The sequence below is a fragment of the Megachile rotundata genome, chromosome 4, assembly GCF_050947335.1.
Source record: "Megachile rotundata isolate GNS110a chromosome 4, iyMegRotu1, whole genome shotgun sequence".
NCBI classification, from domain to species: Eukaryota; Metazoa; Arthropoda; class Insecta; order Hymenoptera; family Megachilidae; genus Megachile; species Megachile rotundata.
This window is the reverse complement of record NC_134986.1, coordinates 1,922,377-1,945,703: the sequence shown is the minus strand read 5'-3', so window position 1 is coordinate 1,945,703 and position 23,327 is coordinate 1,922,377. Positions and strand designations below refer to the sequence as shown.

General features: G+C 34.5%; 2 long non-coding RNA genes across 2 annotated transcripts; one reads left to right on the top strand and one right to left on the bottom strand.

Annotated features, from left to right (window-relative positions):
• The first annotated feature begins 12,342 nt into the window (after nucleotides 1-12,342).
• LOC143264319 (uncharacterized) lies at nucleotides 12,343-15,148 on the top strand. The gene is made up of 3 exons (XR_013037980.1): nucleotides 12,343-13,082; nucleotides 13,221-13,325; nucleotides 13,452-15,148. It is a non-coding gene; the product is annotated as an uncharacterized LOC143264319 (long non-coding RNA).
• A 4,142-nt stretch (nucleotides 15,149-19,290) lies between these two features.
• LOC143264323 (uncharacterized) lies at nucleotides 19,291-22,143 on the bottom strand. The gene is made up of 3 exons (XR_013038001.1): nucleotides 20,763-22,143; nucleotides 20,491-20,678; nucleotides 19,291-19,944 (listed from the first exon to the last, which is right to left on the bottom strand). It is a non-coding gene; the product is annotated as an uncharacterized LOC143264323 (long non-coding RNA).
• Nucleotides 22,144-23,327: the final 1,184 nt, after the last annotated feature.

Below are 23,327 nucleotides of genomic sequence, written 5' to 3'. Positions count from 1 at the left end.
TATTTTTATATTTGCTACCTTAATTTACCTGTAATTTATTTGTTTTTTTTTTTCCGACGTAGCGTTTCAAACATACATAAACCTTGCAACAATTTGATGCAGTTCCATGTTTTCAGAAACTGCCATTCCGTAGAAAATTACACTTTTCGAAATTTCAACGTAATAACAATTGTGTAATGTAACAAAGTAGACGGAGTAATATCTGTTACATAAAGAGGTTGCTCATTCTCTTCAAAAAGTCGTGCAGCTCATTGCCAGTAATTTTCTTGCAGTTTTGTATGAAATAAGTGTTTCTCGGTTTGTAGATAGCAATCAGAAGTTAGATATCACGTTTTAACCGTGATTTCAGAACGGGTATACGTGAAGTTATACATTGGTTATGTTCTGCTCTTACATTTCGAACAAAGAAATAACGCAACCATGATGACTAAAAAAAATGTAATCTGCATAATAAGTAGACTGCAGAAGTTCATGTAGTTACGATATACAGCGAATATGCAGGATGTAGCAACATGTATGCAAAATTTATACGGGTCCAAGGAATTAACATCGTATTCCTACTATAACACTTTTCTACATAAAGCGAAATAATCTATAAAAAATAAAATACGTATGTATTTTATCTTTAAATTAAACTACATACTGTTATGTACATAAACTAATTCTTTATAACATTCTGCAAAACGGTAATATTAACGTATAATATTAAAAAGTGAACAATTCGTTAGATATTTTAATTTTTTGTACAAAATTTTTAATTGCTTAATATAAACTGTCATATACACACTGGCTTATTTGATGTTATATCTTAACAGTTCTTCACGCCAAATGTTTGTAAAGGGTCAATGTATACAACAAGAATGTATCATTTTCAAAATTTTCAAAACTGAATTTAAGACGCACATACTGCAAAAATTAGGAAATAATGATCTTTAAAAATAATGAATAAAAAATAATGAAAAAAAGAATTTATAAATAAAAAATAATGATGTTTAATGATCAATCGTATGTAGTCCTATAGAAGTCCCATTCATTTAATATATTTTTATAAAATATGTATTTGTACAAAGTTTCGCAGTTGAATGATAAGTCATATAATAATAGATCACATAATACGAAATTAGTTTATACAATTTAATTTGAGATCACAATCTAAGATATAAATCGTGGATCGATCGTATATTAGAGTTCTACTTCGATATACGAAGGGGATGCTAATAGATAAAAATTAAAGGCAAGATATAATGAAATTTGTGGACAGTTTAACCACAATTTAATCTACTTTTTATTATTTTTAAGAAAGTTGAGGAAATTCACTGACAAAAATATGGTTTCTTACGTAATAGAACATAATAGAACATAATCGAACATTTCTACATAATAGAACATACACAAAACATGATTGGCCATTTTTTCCACCTTGACCAAGATAGCAAATTATGACCGGTACCAGGCGGGAAAATAAAATAGTTTAATCGTTTTATCAAAATCAAAAACATACTAATTAGTAAAAAATTAAGGATTCAGTACAGGTTCATATCGCTAAGGGTTCCGCGATGGAACGTTCAGCTTTCATAAAAAAATGGGATCACCTTCAAATTTTTATGATTTCTGCAAAAATAATTATATCGATATCACAAGAAAATCCTTCTAAATCATCGAATTTCTGCTTTTAGATGGTTTTTCAAGATTTTATTTGCATTTCTTCTCGGTGAAATTATACCGATGTGAAAAATATTTTGTCACTTTTACAAAGTTTTATTCAGTTTATAATGTTACAAAAATAAGTTTCATTTATTTTAATTAAAAAAAAAAAAACTATTTTTCTGTATAAAATGAGTAACTATCGTGTTTTGTCTGACATTTTTTAGCGAAGCAAAAATCGTCTTTTTCAATTTTGTTGCTTTTGGTAAATGAAAAATATCGTCATGAAAGATTTAGCAGATAAATAGAAAAATCAGTCTTTCTTCTTGAAAATACGTCTTCTACCTTTTTAACCGACTTCGAAAAAGGAGGAGGTTACTCAATTCGATCAGTATATTTTTTTTTTTTCTATGTATGTTCGCGCATTACGCCTAGCTGGATGGACCGATCGGAATGAAACCTTTTACATAGGGAAGGTGCTGACTCCCCATTGGTACCATTATCAAAAAATTTCTCATTTTCTAATTGCAAAGTGTTGTTATTGCAAAAAAACCGGCAACTTTTGAAATAAACTTTTCTCGATTTTAGTGCGCTTTTAATATCTTATCAGGGACATGATTCTGAACAATTTTGTTCCCAAACAAATTTCGCGGAAATGTTCAGTTTTCGAGATATTAGCGAAAAAAATTGTTATTAACTTTTGAAATCAACTTCGAACGATTTTAATGTCCTTTTAATATGTCGTCGGGGCATGATTCTGGACAACCCTTTCCTTATGCATAGTTGACAGAAAGCTTTTGTTTTCGAGATATTAGCGAAAATTGTTATTAACTTTTGAAATCAACTTCGAACGATTTTAATGTCCTTTTAATATGTTGTCAGTGGCATGGTTCTGGACAACATTTTCCTTATACAGAATTGACGGAAAGCTTTAGTTTTCAAGATATTAGCGAAAAAAGAAATTGGAAAACGAATATCCATGTTGTCTTTTACTTAATTATGTTCATGGTATTTACGCAGACAAAAAAAGCCCGGAAGAACTGTCTCACAGTATCCTATACAATTCTCCCCATTCCACTAAAAAGCGTGAAATAAAATAATTTTCAGAAAAAAAAAATACACCGACTTCGAAATGCACTGAAAAGTATAAAATAATTTCTATTTCCTAATGAAGTAATTTCTATTTCATTGAATCATACAATTACGTCACAGACATGAATGAAACCTATTTACTCGTTAGGTAGTATATTAAATACATTTCAACCTTTTCGGAGGCGGCGCAAAATTAAAAGCTTTTCTTGAACATGTCAACCTTTGGACAGCCGAACGTAGGCAATGCTTGTATAGCTATTTCTTTTTCTATACATATAACTCGGCAGCATGCCGCGAAGTAGGTGTTAGTGCGTATAGAATGTAACTATGGTACGTCTGTGACGTAATTGTATGATTCAATGAAATAGAAATTACTTCATTAGGAAATAGAAATTATTTTATACTTTTTAGTGCATTTCGAAGTCGGTGTATTTTTTTTTCTGAAAATTATTTTATTCAATTCGATTAACATTCTGGTGTACTAAGGCCATTCGAAGAAATGCTTTAAAATTATAAAAGTTTCATTTTTTCTTTGACTCGTATCTCGGTACATGACAACCGCAGTATCATTACCATTCTACAGTTTTAAATCAGTAGGTCTATCAATTTGATTGCGTACCAAGAAAATCCACAACGAATTTTTTACCAATGGCCTTGTAAGAATGAATATAAGAAATTGATTAAAAAGGAGAATATGGCAAACTACGAATATCGCAAAATATGAATGTATAGCATGCCAATGTCTTGAAGCTATTGTCAGATACTCTTACCGCTTGTAAATTTTAACGTATTTTCTACGCCTAAAAATAAAACATCTGTGTCCTTTCCCAAACATTTTCCGTTCCTATAACCCCAAAACAGGCAAGCCCACGGTCTTCAAGTCCTTCAAAACATAAATCACCGCTTTCCTAAGTCCCAAACTTTCTCCTCGAGCGCTTCCGCCACCCTCTCACTGACCAGCCTAAACCTTAACATCCCCTCTCAGTCCTTAGCCCCCACCTTAATTTTTTCCTTCGTCGAACTCGCACCCTGACTCTAGAACTAGAATTATCTTATCCCTCATCCAGTCAACATCAAAAAGTCAAAAGTCTAATAAAGTTTTGTTTTTATAAAAATCTATATTGACTTCGAATATTTCTTTTGCCTCCGGGATCACGACACTATGATTGACAGGGAAATGAATGAAAAGACAAATAATAGACTATGAGAGTTTATAAAATGAAATTCAAATTGAACTCAAAAATCTATTGTAAATAAATTGTGTTATTTTTATCAAATTGTGTTATTTATTGTTATACTGTTACTGTCGTTTCGTTTAAAGGTGCCGATGTACATACATATAAGTAATTTAGATAAGTAATAAAATGTTGTGCTTCTTTTTTTGATTGTATTGGCAAAATGCGTGCATTTTTGAATTTCACATTGTATAACATATAATAAATAGAATAATTATATTAAGTAGTCGTACCCTATTTAAATGTGTACAATGTAGATATACATTTACATACCTAAAACCAATGAAATAGTTTTGGTCAGCAATTCAAAACAGACTACAGTCGAAAATCATTTGTGCAATCTTAAACTATGAATTTAAAATAAGGAAACGATATTCGGGAATAAATAACAATTTATTTAGTTTTTTTTTAATGAAAAGATAATTAAAAGCTGTAACCTAATAATTCCAAATAAATGGAAGTTATTACAAAAGTAACGAACAATCATTCATTTAAACAAGTTTTCTTTAAAATTCTTCGGTTTAAGAATTATTGATGAATACCTTCTTTTTATTTGAAATTTGTTATTAGGTTTAGTTATAAACTAAACCTTTTTTGGTTTTAGTACTATTTAGGTAAATAGAATGACAGTTTTCATTCTATCTACTTTTATCCTCGTATACCATATATTTACTCTATTATTGCATACTTGTCAAACTTCTTCTTCCCATCCAGGTGGCACCATACTTTATACACACTCATACCCACATGCATACGGTTGCTCACATTAATATTCGAACACTACAGTTCGCATGTATTTGTTACTATAAAGAATGTAAGAGTGACCGGACAATGGCCGGAATAGATTTCAGGTCATAATAAATTAAGGAGTCCCTCAAAGTGTTTCGGGACTAGGTTTAAAGGACATTTAGTTAATAGTTTCCAGGCCCGCAATACTAGTTTATTTTACCCGAAAATACGAAGTGGGGATGCGTTTCCAATAAAACCTTCAGAAAAGCCTGAGGACAATGCATTATGTTGAAAACTTTTTGAGAGAACGCGAAGAGAGAAATCCGACGATAATACATGGTGTGTTCCGAAAGTAATGCAATCGAACTTCCTGCACCGCTCCTGTTGGTCGGAGGGAGATGGGACTACGTGGGTTAGATGCAAGGGACCCTAAGCTTTCCAACGAATCCGGTGCCAAAGCTCTCCGAGCTGTGAAAGGGACAGCCCGTGAATTTTTGTGACCTCCTGTTTGGTGACCGTGTCACGGAAAAAGTGGCGTTGACGATCGGAACAACGATACGCGATAAAGCTTTTGTGCTAAACTAAACAAATCTCTTGAGGAGACAACTAAAATGATTCGTGAGGCTTATGGGGACTCTGTTCTGTCGTATTCACAAGTTTCGAGGTGGTTAAAAGCCTTTAAGGAAGGGCGGGAAGATGTTCACAACGATCAACGCTCTGGGCGGCCACCAACCAGCAAAACAGTCCGTCAAACAGTCCATAAAGAATTTCTTCTTGAAGAACAGATAGTTAACACCGCCTACTACGTGGATGTGTTGGAAAGACTGCGAGAAAGGGTCGTCAGGACGAGAAAACATATCTCCGCTACGTGGATAGCGTATCACGACAACGCGCTTTGCCACAACGCGCTGCGAGTACGTGAGTTTCTGACCCAAAACAAGGTGTTAACGCTTCCCCAACCCCCCTATAGTCCTAACCTGGCCCCGGCAGACTCTTTTTTGTTCCCTCGGATCAAGGCACCCTTGAAAGGAACTCGTTTCTCATCGATACAAGAGATCCAAGCGGCCGTGACCGAGGCCCTAAAAGAGGTTCCGGAAAACGCATTCCAGGACGCGTACCGTTCATGGCAGGGTCGCTGGCAAAAATGTGTAGAAGCCCAAGGGCAGTACTTTGAAGAATTTTGAGTATTTGTAAAAGTTGGTTCAATAAATTTCCTTAAAAAAAATCAATTGCATTACTTTCGGAATACACCATGTATTATTTGTCAAACCGTTCTATGTATATTATTTAGATCCTTACAAGGATTTAAGTTGACATTATAAAAAATTTCGAAGACATGTGATTTAAGAAAAACAAACTGACACGTGTTCTTTAGTATTTTAGCTGGAAAGTTAAATGGCAGTACTATTTTTTTAACGCACGGGCGTCTCCGAGGTTATTTCAAGGTCATAAACCCATATTTTTTATTCTGAAATCATATTTAAGTGAAAAAATGCATGACTTTTGTTTAATACATTTTGTTGTAAGTTTAATATTACATCTGGTAAGTACCTTAAGTACCTTAAGAGTTGTTAATTAGTACCTTAAGAATTATTGATAGCACGTTAGATGGAAATAAATATCGAGACTTCTTGAATCGCGAATTACCTGTATGTCAAATTCGTTTGTACTGTTGTACGGAATTTTAAATAATGTAGCAAATGCTAACTTTGCCTTTCTACTACTGATTTATTTTATTTAATGTGTTGCTCTGAGATGTTACAAAAATTCTGTCTGAAAACTATCGTGTTGGTCTTTTTATCAATTTTCGGATGTGGGCGTGTGTGCGGAGGTAAGAACTAAAACTAAAGTGGGAAAAGTCGTTGTCCAATCGTCTGTTTTTGGTAATGTCGGGGGTTGTTCTTCCCTTTCCTCGGGGTACGTGTTTTGGAAAAACCCAAGTTGGCGTGCAGGTAGTGAGAATATTTTGCCTATGGTTTATGGTGTGTCTTATTGCCGAAGATTATGAGAGTGAAGTGATTAAAGCGGACCGTAATTTAGGTTTTTTCCTTTGCAGTAAACGTGGATATAAAATTAGAAATTGGGAAAAAGACCCTTCCTGTTTATAACATAACGGCGCTCTTAACACTGTATTACTTGAAGATTTAAGTCTAGCAGACAGGCAAAACGTGGTTTCAACACGTCGGTTACCCAGCTCATTATTCACGTATTGCACGGCAAATACTACATGGGGATCTTTCTGATCGTTGGATAGATCGAGGTGGCCCAGTTTCCTGACCAGCGAGGTCACGTATTATCACCCGACTACTTCCTATGGGGTTATCTTAAGGAACAGGTATACTCCGATTCACTCAATACACCAGAAAACAAGAAACAGCGAATTATAACTGCATGTCGTAGCATCACGAGAAGAAATTTATTACCTGTCCATCAGTCTTTTATTAAACGAATTAATAAGTGTCTAAAAGTTGAGGGTAAAAATTTCCAGAGTTTATTGTAATGTTATTAAATGAAATAAAAAAACATTCCAAAAGAAAGTAACGTTGTCATTTGAATCAAAAAAATATTTTTGATATATACATGAAAAATCAGCTAGATGTTGTAAGAAATTTTATTATAAGTTCAATATTGAACTTCAAACTGTTGAAGTTAAAGCCTTGACCATGTTTATACCGTTTTTAGAAAACCCTACATCCTTCGAAGTCATTGTTTAATTAGGGTCTGGGACCTGTGAGTACTCCAGGTATAAACACATGTATTGTCGTAGCAGTTCTTTCTTAGTTAGCTCTAACCGTGCGCCCGTCTTGTAAGCACCGAATTCTTCTATAGTTTCCTTCACCGTTTAATTTTTATAACCGACTTCGAAAAAGGATGAGGTTACTCAATTCGATCAGCATATTTTTTTTTTTTTTTTTTTCTATGTATGTTCGCGCATTACGCCTAGCTGGATGGACCGATCGGAATGAAACCTTTTGCATATGGAAGATGCTGACTCCCCATTGGTACCATTATCAAAAAATTTTTCATTTTTTAATTGCAAAGTGTTGTTCTTGCAAAAAAACCGGAAACTTTTGAAATAAACTTTTCTCGATTTTAGTGCGCTTTTAATATGTTATCACGGACATGATTCTGAACAATTTTGTTCATATAAAAATTTCGCGGAAAGCTTTTGTTTTCGAGATATTAGCGAAAAATTGTTATTAACTTTTGAAATCAACTTCGAACGATTTTAATGTCCTTCGAATATGTTGTTAGGGGCATGGTTCTGGACAACTTTTTCCCCTTGCATAATTGACGGAAAGCTTTTGTTTTCGAGATATTAGCGAAAAACTATTGTTATTAATATTAGTGGAACGCCCCGTGCTATGCACGGGAAAGACAAGAAAGGGCAATTACAATGCAATGTACCAAAACACTAACTAAGCTTTACCGCTCTGACACGCGACTTATACAGCAAGATGAGTTCACGTTGACGTTGGTATATTATTCCCATTGCTTGGTACAGTCTCCGTATCGTTCTAAATATGCATCAATTTGATTTGTTAGAAAATTTGTTGCGCAGGATCTGCTATTATTTTACGGATACTTTGACCCTTGCGCAGTCCTAAACCGTAAGAGATACACATGCGCAGTAAATTTTTGCAACGAAAGTTAACAAAGAACAAATGGATGAAGCACCCTCAATCATGATGTAATTAGTTTGTACTTGTCCCTGAAAGAGTGTCCCTTATTTTTTTTTCTATGCATGTTCGCCGGTTTTTTTCTAGGTGGGTGGTCCGATCGGAACAAAGCCTTTCGCATCTTGTAGAGTCTGACTCCCCATTGGTACCATTACCAAAAATTTTTTCATTTTTTAGTTGCAAGGGATTATTGTTGCAAAAAAGATTGAAAAACGAATATCCATGTTGTCTTTTACTTAATTATGCTCATGGCATTTACGCAGACAAACAACAAAAAGCCCGGAAGAACTGTCTCGCAGTATCCTATACAATTCTCCCCATTCCACTAAAAAGCGTGAAATAAAATAATTTTCAGAAAAAAAATATACCGACTTCGAAATGCACTAAAAAGTATAAAATAATTTTTATTTCCTAATGAAGTAATTTCCATTTCATTCCATCATACAATTACGTAACAGATATGAATGAAACATATTTACTCGTGAGGTAGTATATTAAATACATTTCAACCTTTTCGGAGGCGGCGCAAAATTAAAAATACCTCAGTAAACGTTGCCGCCAATAACCAGTTGATTGTGGTATGGCGTATTGGAAATTAATAAATTCTGAGAAAGAATACGTACCATTATAGATATATCTGGTAATATACGTAAATGTAACTGCATCTTCATTTCGCAACGTTTCTGATATAAATGAAATTGAATTGACTTCGTTCGCATGTGGAAGCCATGGCTCTAAGAACCTATAAACGGAGCCCACGACGCGGGAATTACCAAATTTGCGGCAGATGGGCTCTATCTTTATAGTATATGCGGCGATCGAGTCTTTCCGTCGCATACTCTATGAATCTAGCCCTTTGCGGACTACCGCCGCATATATGCGTTCTGCGTAAATCATCAAATTGGCCGAAGAACTCATATATGCGTTCCGCAAAAACAACTGATAGAGCCGAGAAACGCGTACATGTGTGCATGCGCGTAAATCTGTGCATGTACATATAATATGTCCAGAATTTGACTTGGAATGCTATGAACAAAAACCGCGTTTAAGCGGAAATATGCGCTGGCAATTTTTCATGACTATCGCGGCAGGAGCTCGGCCCCACGGTACGGTTCACTTCGAACCGTCCCGTTCGCAAAGGGCTAGATAGACCATAGTTACATTCTATACGCACTAACACCTACTTCGCGGCGTGCTATCGAGTTATATGTATAGGAAAAAAAATAGCTATACAAGCTTTGCCTATGTTCGGCTGTCCAAAGGTTGACATGTTCAAGAAAATCTTTTAATTTTGCGCCGCCTCCGAAAAGGTTGAAATGTATTTAATACACTACCTAACGAGTAAATAGGTTTCATTCATATCTGTTACGTAATTGTATGATTGAATGAAATAGAAATTACTTCATTAGGAAATAGAAATTATTTTATACTTTTTAGTGCATTTAGAAGTCGGTATATTTTTTTTCTGAAAATTATTTTATTCCCATTTATAAATATAATTATTGATCTGATCTATTTCTCTAAATCTCTACGCATCTATTTTATTTCACATAACCCCTGAACACAAACAAAAGTCATGCATGTTTTCACGTAGAATATGATTCCGGAATAAAAAATATGGGTTTGTAATAACAAAAGACAAGATGACCTTGAATTAACCTTGAAGACGCCCATGCATTAAAAAATTAGTTATGTCATTTTACTCCCCATTTGAAGTACTAAGGCGCAGGTGCCAGTTTGTTCTTCTTAAGTCACACGTCTTCGAGACTTCTTACAATGTCAGCTTAAATGGAACACCCTGCATATAGAAAAGAATAATTTACTATTGTAGATTACCATTTATTGTATATTAAAAATATAAAAACAGATTCTGTTCAACCTTAGTATTTACATACAGAATACATTTTAAACAATAGGATATCACATTTTCATACCATATTAATGAAAAATACAGAAATTATATATAAAATAAAACTAAAACTTTAATTTTTCATAGCAAACCTTTATTGTTCAGTAGCCTCATGAAATCATTTGAGCAACTTAAAAATAAGTTTTTCCAAATATTTTGAAAATGTAGAATACTATTTTTATCTCAGTCTCGTTTGTAGTTTAGCTTTTGAATTGATTGGCGTTTGTCTAATTCTTTCCGTGGATGTAAAACGTGTAGACAATTACATAACAAATATTTCTGTATAATTCAAGCTTTGTACTCTGAATGATTATCCCAGCAAAATTTGAAGGTACAGTATATTATCATATTACTTTCACCATTAGTAAAATTTGTGTTAAAACGTACAAATATTTACCTTTATCTACAATATCGACATGGAACATCAATTCATCAAGACTCGCACTCGTAGATTAAAAATTTGCAGGTTTTAAAGATTCCTTTACTCTTCGCTACATTATGCTCTTCCTGTCCAAACGGAAACTACAATATTTGTTCTTCAACGAAAATACCATCCTTCAACCAATGTTGACACTTTTTAATTTTGCTGGCAAAAATCAATCTTCTTTGTATCTCCAATGTACGATTTTCTTCTCGCTATTCGACCACTATACCCTTTGTTTCTCATTATTCTAAGCACATTTTCAGCACAAATTTTGTTCCCACTTTCGTGATAAACCTCTAAAACTAATTGTATATTGCTACAATGCGGGTTTTTTGAACTCTTCATATTAATTTTCTTTTTTCTTTTCCATTCAGAATTCGAGTTTTCCCGTTTGCTCTTTACATTTGATGCAATCTTTTTCCTTACATCTTTTAATAATGTCTGCTACTATACTCTTCTTTGTTACTAATAACTGTACTGTTTCTCGAGAAGTATTACCTTTATTTACCTCTCTGTGATAAATTACAAGTTGTTTTTTATCAGAACAGGTATTCTTCCCTTTTTGTTGCATGCTAAGTTTTAATTGTTTACGCTTCGAAATATACGTTTACACCGAAGTAGAATTGTATTCCAGATGTTTGTATACTGAACGTACCTATTCAGCAGTTTAAATAGGTTCTAACAATAAGTATTGTTAGCTTGTAGAACGTGTGTCAATGTCCGAATATTGAGTCATGAGAATACATTTTGTTTAAAATGATTCCTTCGACTAAATATTATAACAAACAGAAGTTGAGAATGTATTGTTAATGTACAATGAATCGTTCGTTTTTCTGTAAAATAAGTAATGCAATATCTAGATTAATTTCTTTACAGTTAATAATAACTGTACATACAAGAAGAAGGAAAGCATTATTTTCAACAAAAATGATATTTGAAAATTGTCGTAATAATATCCAGGTTTGATGCAAATACTTCATTTATGAGGCATTGCAGCGTAAATCAAGCTTCAAAACGAATGTATTCACCGAAGAAATTGAAAGTCGAATGTTTACGATGAAAATAAATCTATTGACTGTGTATACGACATGCGATTCGATCGTGTAAATCACCGCCTAAAGAACGCACGATCTAGGAATAAGTTATGTCTTTAATGACTGCGATACCTGGTAAAAGTACTCGATTTGTTTTGACATCGTGCACGATACGTCGACACGTGGCGTATACCGGTGCTCATACAATGCTACAGCCTACATTTCACGCTGTTTCCCGACACCGATCGATAACTCATTGCGCAATTTATACCATATCGGTACACGATAACCGGTAGCAGCATAGTTATGTTCGAAAATTGTCGCTGTAAACATGTTTCTGAAATTCTGCAGCTCTTAAAGTATGTACGTAAATTTATAGCTATAGAGTAACAATATTTCATGAAACAACAATACTTAGCGAAACATTGCTTTTATTGCTGTTATTGTGTTTTTATTTTAATACTAAACCCATCGCTGTGTAACGACCCTGGAACCTAAGTTCAGATAGTTACAAGCGCTAGGAAGATAAAGAGCGGCTTTTACCCACTGAACGACTCGTTTTTGCAAATAGAGATTGTGGGATTCGTGTTGTTATGCGTCTCGCCTAACAATTAATCATTTTTGTCCTATCCTATCCTATCCTATCCTATCACAGCCAAACATTGATTCATATTCGTCACCAACTTTCACTCTTAGTCACATTTCGCTCTTCGACTCTTCTTTCTTTCCTCTTGCATTCTCACCGTTCAAAGTACATTTTCCGAAATCTTTATATAGCCCTACTTTTCTGGTCCTCCGTTCAGTCTCTTGTATTTTCCGGTCACTTAAGCATTGTCAGTGTAATTACGAAATAAAAAGTATATTTTCTCTGCGAACGTCGATCTCGAAGTATTTATTCCTTAAGTGATACCTCATTCTCCGAGATCAGTTTCTGAGGAAGCTGATTCGAACCGGGCATCACAGTGTGATGTGCCGTTAAGAAGTGAAATCCACAGGTCAATATCTTTCAACAATTAGATTTATTCAATCAACGATAAGAAATGAAACTAACAAACAACAATAACAACAAAATAAAGAAATATATATATATATATATATATATATATATATATATATATATATATATATATATATATATAGATTATAAATGATTAATCAGAATAAAGAATTAAATAGCTTTTGAAATAATAATAATAATAGAAATAATAGAATTTGACAAATTGACAAAATGTAACAGATAATCGTGAAAAACGAAATGAAATTCGCTGGTTATTACTTTATGTTGGATCGTATCTAAATCTGATCTCTGATAAAGCTAACTTTTCTTTTATAAAGGTAACTAAATTTGATATTCTTTATATATTCGATTCTCGTGTTCGAAGCTATCGCAATGACAAGATTTATTTTGATTTGTACGGTTGTGATTTATATAAATGTTCTTTAACGAAACTAATTAATATTACCGCTTTATAGTCTACCGCTGCGAGGAATCCGACCTAAGTGTGATTCTCTAAGTGTACGTAAATACGCTTTCGCAAAATGTAACTCGGTGTAGTCGATTGCGGAAATTACGCTAGAGTGAGAACAGTATTCTTTTATTAACTCAAATTACCAAAATTTATCTGAATCTAATGAATTATTTCTTCGGAACAGTTACTCTTTTAATAATTCGACTCGACAACTAATGGTACATGACCCTTTTAGCCAAAACGAATACTGACAGCCGAAACCAGATCGCTTAATTGGGGAGCCTGCGTTAGCTAGCTGCTAAACAACCCAACGATACCAGAATCAGGTGAAAAGTATAGTCTGACAGGGTAGCAAATCAATTGATTCTAACGTAAAGTCGTGATTGTTGAACCACCACCCAAAAAACACGGGCTTCAGAGACCAAGCCGCTCAAATGGGGAACCTGCGTTAGCTAGCTACGAAACGACCCAGAGCGAACTCCGAGAATCTGAAGGCTCGTTAGCAATCCGACGAAAAATCAAATATGAGTAGCTGAGAGCAATCGTTTCGATATCTTAGCCTTTCTTGGCGCTAAGTATAGCTCTCTCCCAAAGGAGTTTCAGATACGAGATCGTTTGAACGGGGAGCCTGCGTTAGCTAGCTGCTGAAACAACCCACGACCAAGTATCCAAATGGCGTATACCCGCTTGACCAATCAAGTATCAAGATTCGTTGCGGCTTTTGACAGCGAAAACTGTTCCGTTTGTATTTAGCAATGAGACTTGTATCGTGCTCAACTTCGAAGACTGTTCTGCCTGTAGACAGGTTTTTGCTCGCGCTTTTATACTCGCAGGTTCGCCGAATTCCTGGAATTTCTGTGACGTCAGAATATATAAATTTTCATATAAATTCGTTATTACACATTAGTTATAAAATTGGATGATTTAATTATGTTTTAAATGTCGCTCTTTAATTTCTGGCTAACATTTCGATACTAAAATAATAGTATAATGGTATTTTAGCGAAAAATACATTTTCTGTCCTTTTCTAATGAACTGCGTACAAATTCTACGTGAGCCGAATCTATTCCGATTTACAGCTGTTTAGATGAAGGAAATAATTTTACTTCCGGCTATGAATAGTTTAGTACTGGTTGATTTTACGTATATAAATTGATTTAGTTAATTAATTAATTTAATGTCTGGTAATGCCGTAAATAGAAATAGTATCTCTACCCTTTTCTAGGATTAGACTGGATAACTGCAACAAAATCGGGACCCAAGCGTTGCAGTTATAGAGTCGAGGTGTCGATTTTGTGTTTACATTTGGCTCGCGTAGACCGTTAAACGTAGGAAAGGTCAGAGAGCGAACGAGAGAGGCTATTTAAAATTAAATTTTTAGAAAAGTCCAACGAGTAATGGTCTTTTGGTTCCATATAAAATCGCACCTCTATACACTCGAAAAAAACAAACAATATTACTACATAAACAAATGTTGTTCAAATTATGCCGTGTTTGGTCTCATTTTGATCAGGAGAATCTCACAATTCTCGCCGCGAACCGCGGCGGTTCGGATTACATTACATACGCTGCTCACTCGTCAAGTGTCAAAATTCAAGGGGGAACCCCCTAAGTGGTGGGAATAGTAACGTTGCAGTTATCCAGTCCATCGTTTGTCACAGTTATCCAGTCTTTACTGTATAAATGAAAATATATATATGTATATACATACTGATTACCGACTGTCGAATTTGATAGATATGGTAATAGATACCTGATGTACTGTCGATAATTGGCAACTACTGTCGATAAATGAATTATTCCAGTTGGTGGGTAATGTACAAAAAGAAAAGGTTCCGCGGGACGTTACAGCTGTACAATGTACATTTATTTTGAAAATAAAAGTGATGAAAAATAAATAAACGAACGATAACACATAAATTATTGGACACATTACTTTCTCCGGATAAAAATTAAGATATTTTAGGAGTGGGATGCGTGTTTGAATAAAATCACATGTTGCGTTTTTCTGTTAGCTTTATTAAAGGAGCGTATGTCTTATTTCTCCGAAACTTGCAAGACTACTATGCGAACTCTGAACTATCTCTGTGCGAACTCTTAACTATCTAATCTTTGCGCTAGAGTTTCTCGTTTTTAAAACCTACGCTTTTTCTTAGGCCAACCCCCGACTAGGTGGGGTTAACCAATTATAGAAAACCTAAATCCCGCCAAATCGTACGACCTCCCTCTTATGCCCGAAGCACGCTTCCTTGAAGCGGGGGTACGATTTGACGGGGGTGCGTTTGCTGGTTGAATTTCCCCGGGCCCTAGGTCAGCTACGCAGCCAGCCGATGGTCGCTTGACCTCTCGTTGCAGGCCCACGGGGAATCCCAGGGTTTATGACACTTAAGCGTTTTACTGTTGAGACCGTTGGCAAAATTCTAAGTACGATCATGCTTTCACTAAAAATTCTAAAACGGTTTCCTCAAAAACAGTTCCGCTGTCGTCCCTGTCATAAACCGTGCTAGCCGTTTGCACGTTAACAAGCTATTTCTAAAATTTACAGATTTATAGCTAGCCGCTACAATATATTGAAGAAAACAACTTTAACAAACTTTGATATTTAAAATAAGAAACTTGATTAATGATCATTCTGACTGCTTTAGTAGTTTTGTGGGAAATTTGCACAAAAGGGTTGATGTTCCTCTTAAAGTAAAAAAAGAGTATCAACGAATTATGGTTATATTCTTAAATAGGTATTACGAACAATCGTAACTCTTTAATATTACAATTTATTAGATGTACCAAATTTTAAAGAAATTACACTTCTGTATTACTTAAACATAGGTTACTGTATTATAAAATTAACACTTTCCCATGTCACCAATACAGGTGACGCTTAAATTTCGATAAAAATCTATCGCCTATAATATTAAAAACTTGCTCACTATCCTAATTGAAAATATTCGTATTTAGAGCTATAATAATAACTATAATAATGTTATGAAAATATTTAGTAACATTTGTTGAAAATAACAGTACTACCTAACTAAATTTTCAAATGTCTTAAAATTAATATTCTAAAGTACTTATATTGCTGAAAATGTATATATTGTTTGTACCGTCTATTTACGTGACTACTATAACGAATGATAAAGCTGTTTTCCCCCACATTGCAGTTTTTCTTAGTAAATTCAGAATAGAAAAAAGAATAATGTCCTGGGACGAAGATAGAACGATCATGTAAATTAATTATTCGTCCGCTGGCACGCTTTTGACACGCCGAAGCTCAGGGCCATACATTGAATTCCGTTTTACAGTTGTGAGTATGTGTATGGTATAGAACACATTGACACTCTAGGAAACATTTCTCTATTCAGCCCTGACTTATTGTTTCAGGTTCTTATCTCCCGAATCGGGATCAGGTTTCATGTACATATGTCACGCTTAAACGATTTTACGATGGTATTTCAATCTTGTGGACGCTGCTTAAGCAGCGTCTGGACCTGAAATTTTTAAGAAAGTATACCATGTTTAGAAGTGTACATGCGTACGGTATGAACATGCCTACATTGTTTACATGATTGTACTTGCTATATGTAGGAATATAGAAAGAGACTATGTGGTCCGTGAAAGACACTGAATTTGGCATAAGAGAGAAAGGTAATAATCTTAGCTGTCTTTTCTCCTTTTAGAGAAACAGAAGATAAGATCGAGGATAAGAATATCTGGTACGAAGAGTATTGTAACTATATTATATTAGCTTTGTAGAAGAGCAATTTATAAATTTTTGCCCGTATTTTTTGTATGTGCTGTTTATCTACGTTCGTGAAATAAAAACTTAAGTGTAGTGTTGGATTCCGATGAAATTGGCAACACTTTATTTAAGAAATATTTAAGAAATTTCAGCTTATATTGGAGCAATTGAGTACCAGACTCTTTCTGAACATTCTGCAATATTGCAAGTTTTTATATACTATTTTTGGACCTAGGTAGAGGTGGGGGTGGTCATCGGTGGTCAAGGGACAGTGTTACGGCGTAACAAATATAAATCACATTACACATAAAAATTTTGGGAAAAGGTTTACGACGTGGCAAAAGAAAGTAACCGTTTTTGAAGACCTTCAATTTAGTATCCATACCATCTGTGTACCAGCACTAGGATGGTACGTGACAAGTTAGTGTTTAGTTAATTCATTTATTGATGCATCATTAGTCGAGTCTTTGGCTTCAGCGGACAGACCATGCTATAAACCTTGCGGACCCAAAGGTCGAAGGGTAACGTGGGCCTAGAGAGTAACGGTTCCAGGCCCCTCAGGAAGACGTCACAGATTTCGGGAAAAACCCATTTTCTGTGACGCTATCCTCCCCCATGCAGAAAACCCTATTCCCCTTCCAAAAATGTACCACGCCAAGGGCGCAAAGGAAGGGAGAACAGATGTTTTAAATGCAGCAAAATATGCGGAAAAACATTAGAGTAAGTCAAACATTAGAACACAAAAATCAGTCAATCAGAACATATCAAACACTCACTTAGTATAAATCAAATAGTTAAACACAACCAAAAAGTAAAACACATTGAATGATTGTTTAAACACAACATTCAAACACAACATAATTATACAAACGTTGTTAAAGTTCACTGTCACTGATATATAATAAATAAGTGTTATTTGTTGCTAAAATCAGTATCCATTTTTTAACTACAATATTCACCCGCCGTTAAGTCAGCGTGTGAAGCGAAGCATTTCGGAAAGTTCCTTTCAAAATAAAATTGTTAAACTTTGCTCTGCCAAAACGGACAATGTGACTCAGGATGGGTGCGATGTCCAAGATGATCCAGGATGAGTAAGGATTAGAAATCGTGATTAGTGTGTCGCATTTCTCTTTGGGGAGGAGTCTGTAATGTTTGTGATGTGATTTATAGGTCGCGTTGGTCATCCAACAATACTACTTTTCTTATTCTTTTGTGTAGTTAGAGCGGAATAGTCTGATTTGGTAATTATATATCTTCGATACATACCCGATTTTTATGGCCTTCAAATATGTCGTCAAGTTTATTGTTTTGAGTATTTTTTCTCTACACACGTATGTTTGTCATAAGTCTAGAGGTAAGTTGAGAATAAAATATTAAACTCTGTCTTCAATCATTATTAATAGACATTGGGGAAACATTTACTATTATATAAAAATGCAACTACATATTCTTGTATTGAAATCATACTTCCGACTCAGCAAAACTCAGCAATTTAACTGATGTGTTTTTTCAGGATTTTATGTGGGATATTGGTCCATTTTCGTGTCAACATTTGATGTTTCGAGTATGTGAACCAGTATTATTCTGTGGTTCACAATTAAATTTTTATGTCGTTCGCACCCGAATGCCCGGTTAAGTATGACAAATGAGGTAGGAGAGGTGATATTAAACAATTGCACGTAGACTGCATAAAACTTTACTCTTTAACTTGAACGCATGACTTATTAAGGGACTGTCCTTTCGAAAATACAAGATTGAATCGTAAATGTCCGACGGTCGGAACACTAAGCAGCCCCTGTGGCTGATGAGAAATTTCTGGCGTTTTCCACGAAAATCAGAAAGAAGGTAAACCCTTGACGGTTCCCTTTCCACAGATGTTAGACATTTTTGGCGTTCAAAGTGCGGTTGAAAACTTTCCCTAGTTTTACCATGTGACAGGCAACTGTGATGTTTGCACAGTTTTCTAATTTCTCTGCTTGCCACATGGTTTACAACATTGCTGACCTCGACCTGAATCAACCCTGGTCCCAACGATGGGCTGACGGTCCTGCCATAAATAAACTATTATTTATGGACCCCTAATAAGTTCTCAACAATCGTTGTTCTCTAAGGCAATTCCAGAATCCCTATCAATTTGATATAACTGTAAAACCTGGTTTAATCAATTTTTTTATTGTTTTTGATTGTTTTTGCACATGGCCTGCAGCAATGGTAGAAAATAGCATTTACCATTTGCAGATATTTAGGTATAGGCAATTAAGCGTACCCTGAAGTCTATAAGCTAATGAAATTATTTTACACTTGGCGGAAAGGTATGGAAAAAAAAGATTACCAGTCCAGCTTCCGATCAACTTCATACTTGTACTTACGTTTAGTAAAATAGCTTGCAGCGTACTTGTCGTACATATTTAATCACCTTCACCTCGACAGATTATTTGTTCGACGCCGTCAAAAATCCATTGTTCACTAAGAAGATCTTTTTTATTATGTTTACATTTTTCTATTTCTGTCTTGTTAATTTTAACTATTACATTTTCACCCCCAACATGGGCTGAAATTTTTTCCTTCCATAAAACGTATAACTCTTTGCAAAAACTTCACCAAAAATGTCATGTCTTTAAAATTTTGAATGTAATTTATAACACCGTGTATCACTTTTCGTGTAATTCTGAAATAGACTAATTTGTTATAATCATTACATGTATATGTCGAACAATTTATACAACTTTATTTTAAGTATTTCTCATGGGACACTCAATAGTTGTCCAAGCTAGGATAATAACCAAAATGCAACCGTAAATACCGAACAGACCCGTAAAATGCCTTACCCGTAACTATTTCCAAACATAGTATCATGTATTCAATGGTTACTATAATTGCTTTTTATTGATAACAAAACATTTTACATGGCTACTGATAGATTTTGCTACCTATTTATTGATACATTGTAGTATTCCATATTACATGCTGTTTCATACCAGACACAGTCACCCTACAAAAAAATAAATTAAGTTATTAATTAATTCTAACTAATTATTACTAATTGTAGATGATTATATTTCATTTAATATTATAACGTGTGACGAGCGTCTGCAGTTAGTGGGGAGAAACAAATAAACACGATACGGTTCGTAAAAATCAGGAGACGTGTAGAAGAGCGATGCACGTTTTTATATTCATACCTATTAACTATTAAGTGATTGTATTAATATTTTCTTTCCATTTGTTAGTAAACTTGATTGCCAAAATCAATCAAAAACATGGTTTAATCGACAACACTAATTATTTATTTTTATTATTTTGATTAATAGCTGCATGTGCAACATTTACTGAATGTAAGTTAAATTTAAACATTGTTGGGAGCAAGTACTATAAACTATTTATAAACCACATATAAATATTAGTGATAGAAATACTACAAGATTGCCCCACTTGGAAACTCAATAAATTCATTTCAATCAGTTCTTGACGTTGAAAAAGACTACAAAATTGACAATGTTTTCAGTATAAAAGCCGGTTATATTAACATGCGGCATACCATATGAAAATACACTTGCATAGCACCTGCACCTGAACGGACATAAATCCCAACGTGTCTGTCACTTAGATTTTTATCACCTATTCGTCCTCGTGAATACAATGGGCAGGTTATGTGTCGACGGAACATGGCGTTTGTGACACGGTTTCACGTTCGATGCGTACCGATGTATTGTCGGCCGATTGTTCCTATCAAACAACATAGAATTTATCGCATTGCGTATTTTTTGTTCGTCTTGTAGAGACAGGGACAAATAATCGAGGTGTACTTACTGCTAGACAATCACCAATGAACAATCCCGTTTACAGCAACAACGATCGGATTAGATACAAACGTACAGTTGGAACACAGTAAATTTCTCGATTTTATCGGCACAATTTACGTCAACTGAAACCTGGTTTAGATTTGCATACCTTTGCATGTAAATACTAAAATACATATATCAAATTTGTTTTTAAATATTTGACCAACAACGTTTATATCTACAAAGAGTTATTCGCATAGAAATATTTTCGAAACAAACATTTACTTACATGTAAAAGTATGAACATAATCTATGCATAAATACGTTTATTTATTGTAATGAAATAGTGTGCAAATGTTAGCTACTGCACTAGGGGAGAAATATAGTAGAAAATTTAAGTAATCTGATCGTTTTTTAAACATATCAGGAAACGGAAAAAGTTCGTACAGTCTTTTGATCAGAAATGAGCTTATCTGAATATGTTAAAAAAATTAGTAAAATTAAAAGCAAATATCCGAAATCCGTCATTTTGATAAGCTTGATGATTGTTATGTTAACAAATGTTCCCTTCATTATTTTTTAATTTAATTATCTTAAATTATTCTACATTTGATTATTAAATTACATTTAGCATATTATATTAAGTTGATTTTATTTATTGATTATATTATATTATAATAAATTAATCACTAAATTGCATTTTAATGTGTCTACCTACAGGCATTGGCCTTAGTCATTAGAAAGTCTAATACTTTCCATTATTATTGTTCTTCAAATGTGTATCGACCTTCCTGCCATCGACAGTTGATTTTAAATTGGTTTAAAAATTGCTAATTAAAAATAAAGTAATATTAATAATATGTTGTATTACATTCATTATTTATTAGTTTAAAAAGGTAGTTTTTATAAACGTAAATCGATTACTGTTTGAATGAGGCTGCCTTAAGCTGTTGATCATTATACTATAACATTTAAGCTCACTGAATACATCCGGCCCTTCAAAGCAGAACTTTAAGTTAAAGCGCCAATCACCGCATATAGTTTATTCTATGTAGGTCTGGACTAGGCTTTATCTGTGGCAGAATTTCTTTTGATAATACGTAAGACGCTCCAATTACCAGGCCCGGTTTGGCTTTGCGCAACGCTCGCGGCTCGACATTCCCGTTTCCCCGTTTTTCCAGTCTGCTCGCCGAGCGATAAACCGGCCTGCACTTTTTTGTCCGGCATCCTCGCCCGCTGACTTTTTTCCCTTCGCCAGGAATTACAGGGAGCCCGCTTAAACGCAGTTAGAAATCGCTACTTAGGTATTTATAGTCTATGACCAAGTGTGCACGCGTTCAGTGTGCAATTCGCGGTTGTACCCGATCCAAGCAGCAAAATGATGTCGCGTGTAGATCTACGCCATTTCATTTACCTGATGCTGGCGCAAAACCTGCAAGAGGGAAGTAACGTCGTAAAATAATGAATAATCCTCGGTTCGCGTACAGCTGGGTGGACACACGCAGTACGGGTCCACGTTGGGAGAGCATGTGTCGCGAGCGCGCATGCGCAAACCCATGATCTACTGCACATGCGCACTAGCGGCTCAAGTACCTTCTTACGTCAGTCGTAAAGTAAGCTCACGGCGATCCTAGGAAATGGGTAACGAGTGAGCACACAGCCGGATTCTTTTCCTGCGTTGTAAGTTCGCCACGCTATAATGCCTGTGAATATATACCTGTGCTTGCTTACGGGATGCAAGCACCGAGCGTGCGGGACACAGTGGTTGGGTTATGTAATGTTCCACGCTTCTGGCTTTCGCGAAACAAACGAGAAGATCCTTCGTCCGACACCGCTAAAGAATGTTTGCCAGCTTATGCCTATAGTGGAACCTGCTACATAACGTGTGTGCCTGCGCGTGTATATATTTCAGATATATGTTATCATAGTGTCACCGATTACTATTTTATCGGACTTGATAAAAGGTGATTATAGTTACCCAATTCGTATAATATACCGAAAGTAACTGTAACTACCCATCGCTAAATGCACTACATTCTAAAAGTGTTATACTTACGCGTTAAAACTTCGATTTAAATGGTAACTATAAGTATGTAATAAGGTATAACGAGCTTGATTAATGTTACAGTAAAATTATCAATATAACTTTTAAATGGCGATATATTCGCCAATAACTACTACAAAATGTGCAATATATTACTTTAAATATATGTATTAACAACTTTTATAAAGTTTGTGATAAGCATGTGTAGTAAGCATGTTATGGTGATATTTGATTCTAATTCCCAATGTTTATTGTTGCATTGAACCTGTCATGATTATGTCAAAAATATCTTCACCATAACTGAAAATATTGGAAATAAAAACATTGTTTATTCTCTAGCATTTGCTAATTACGTATAGCTATAATCTTGTAGCACATTCTCGCATACGAGCATTCTTATTTCCTCACAAGATAACATAATCTACAATTTTTATGACGACAATAACTTCCATCATCTTTTTATGTTTTTTTTTTTTTTCAATTAAAAAAAACATAAAAAGATGATGGAAGTTATTTGTTAAATTGATATGAGGTAAAGTAATTAGTGAT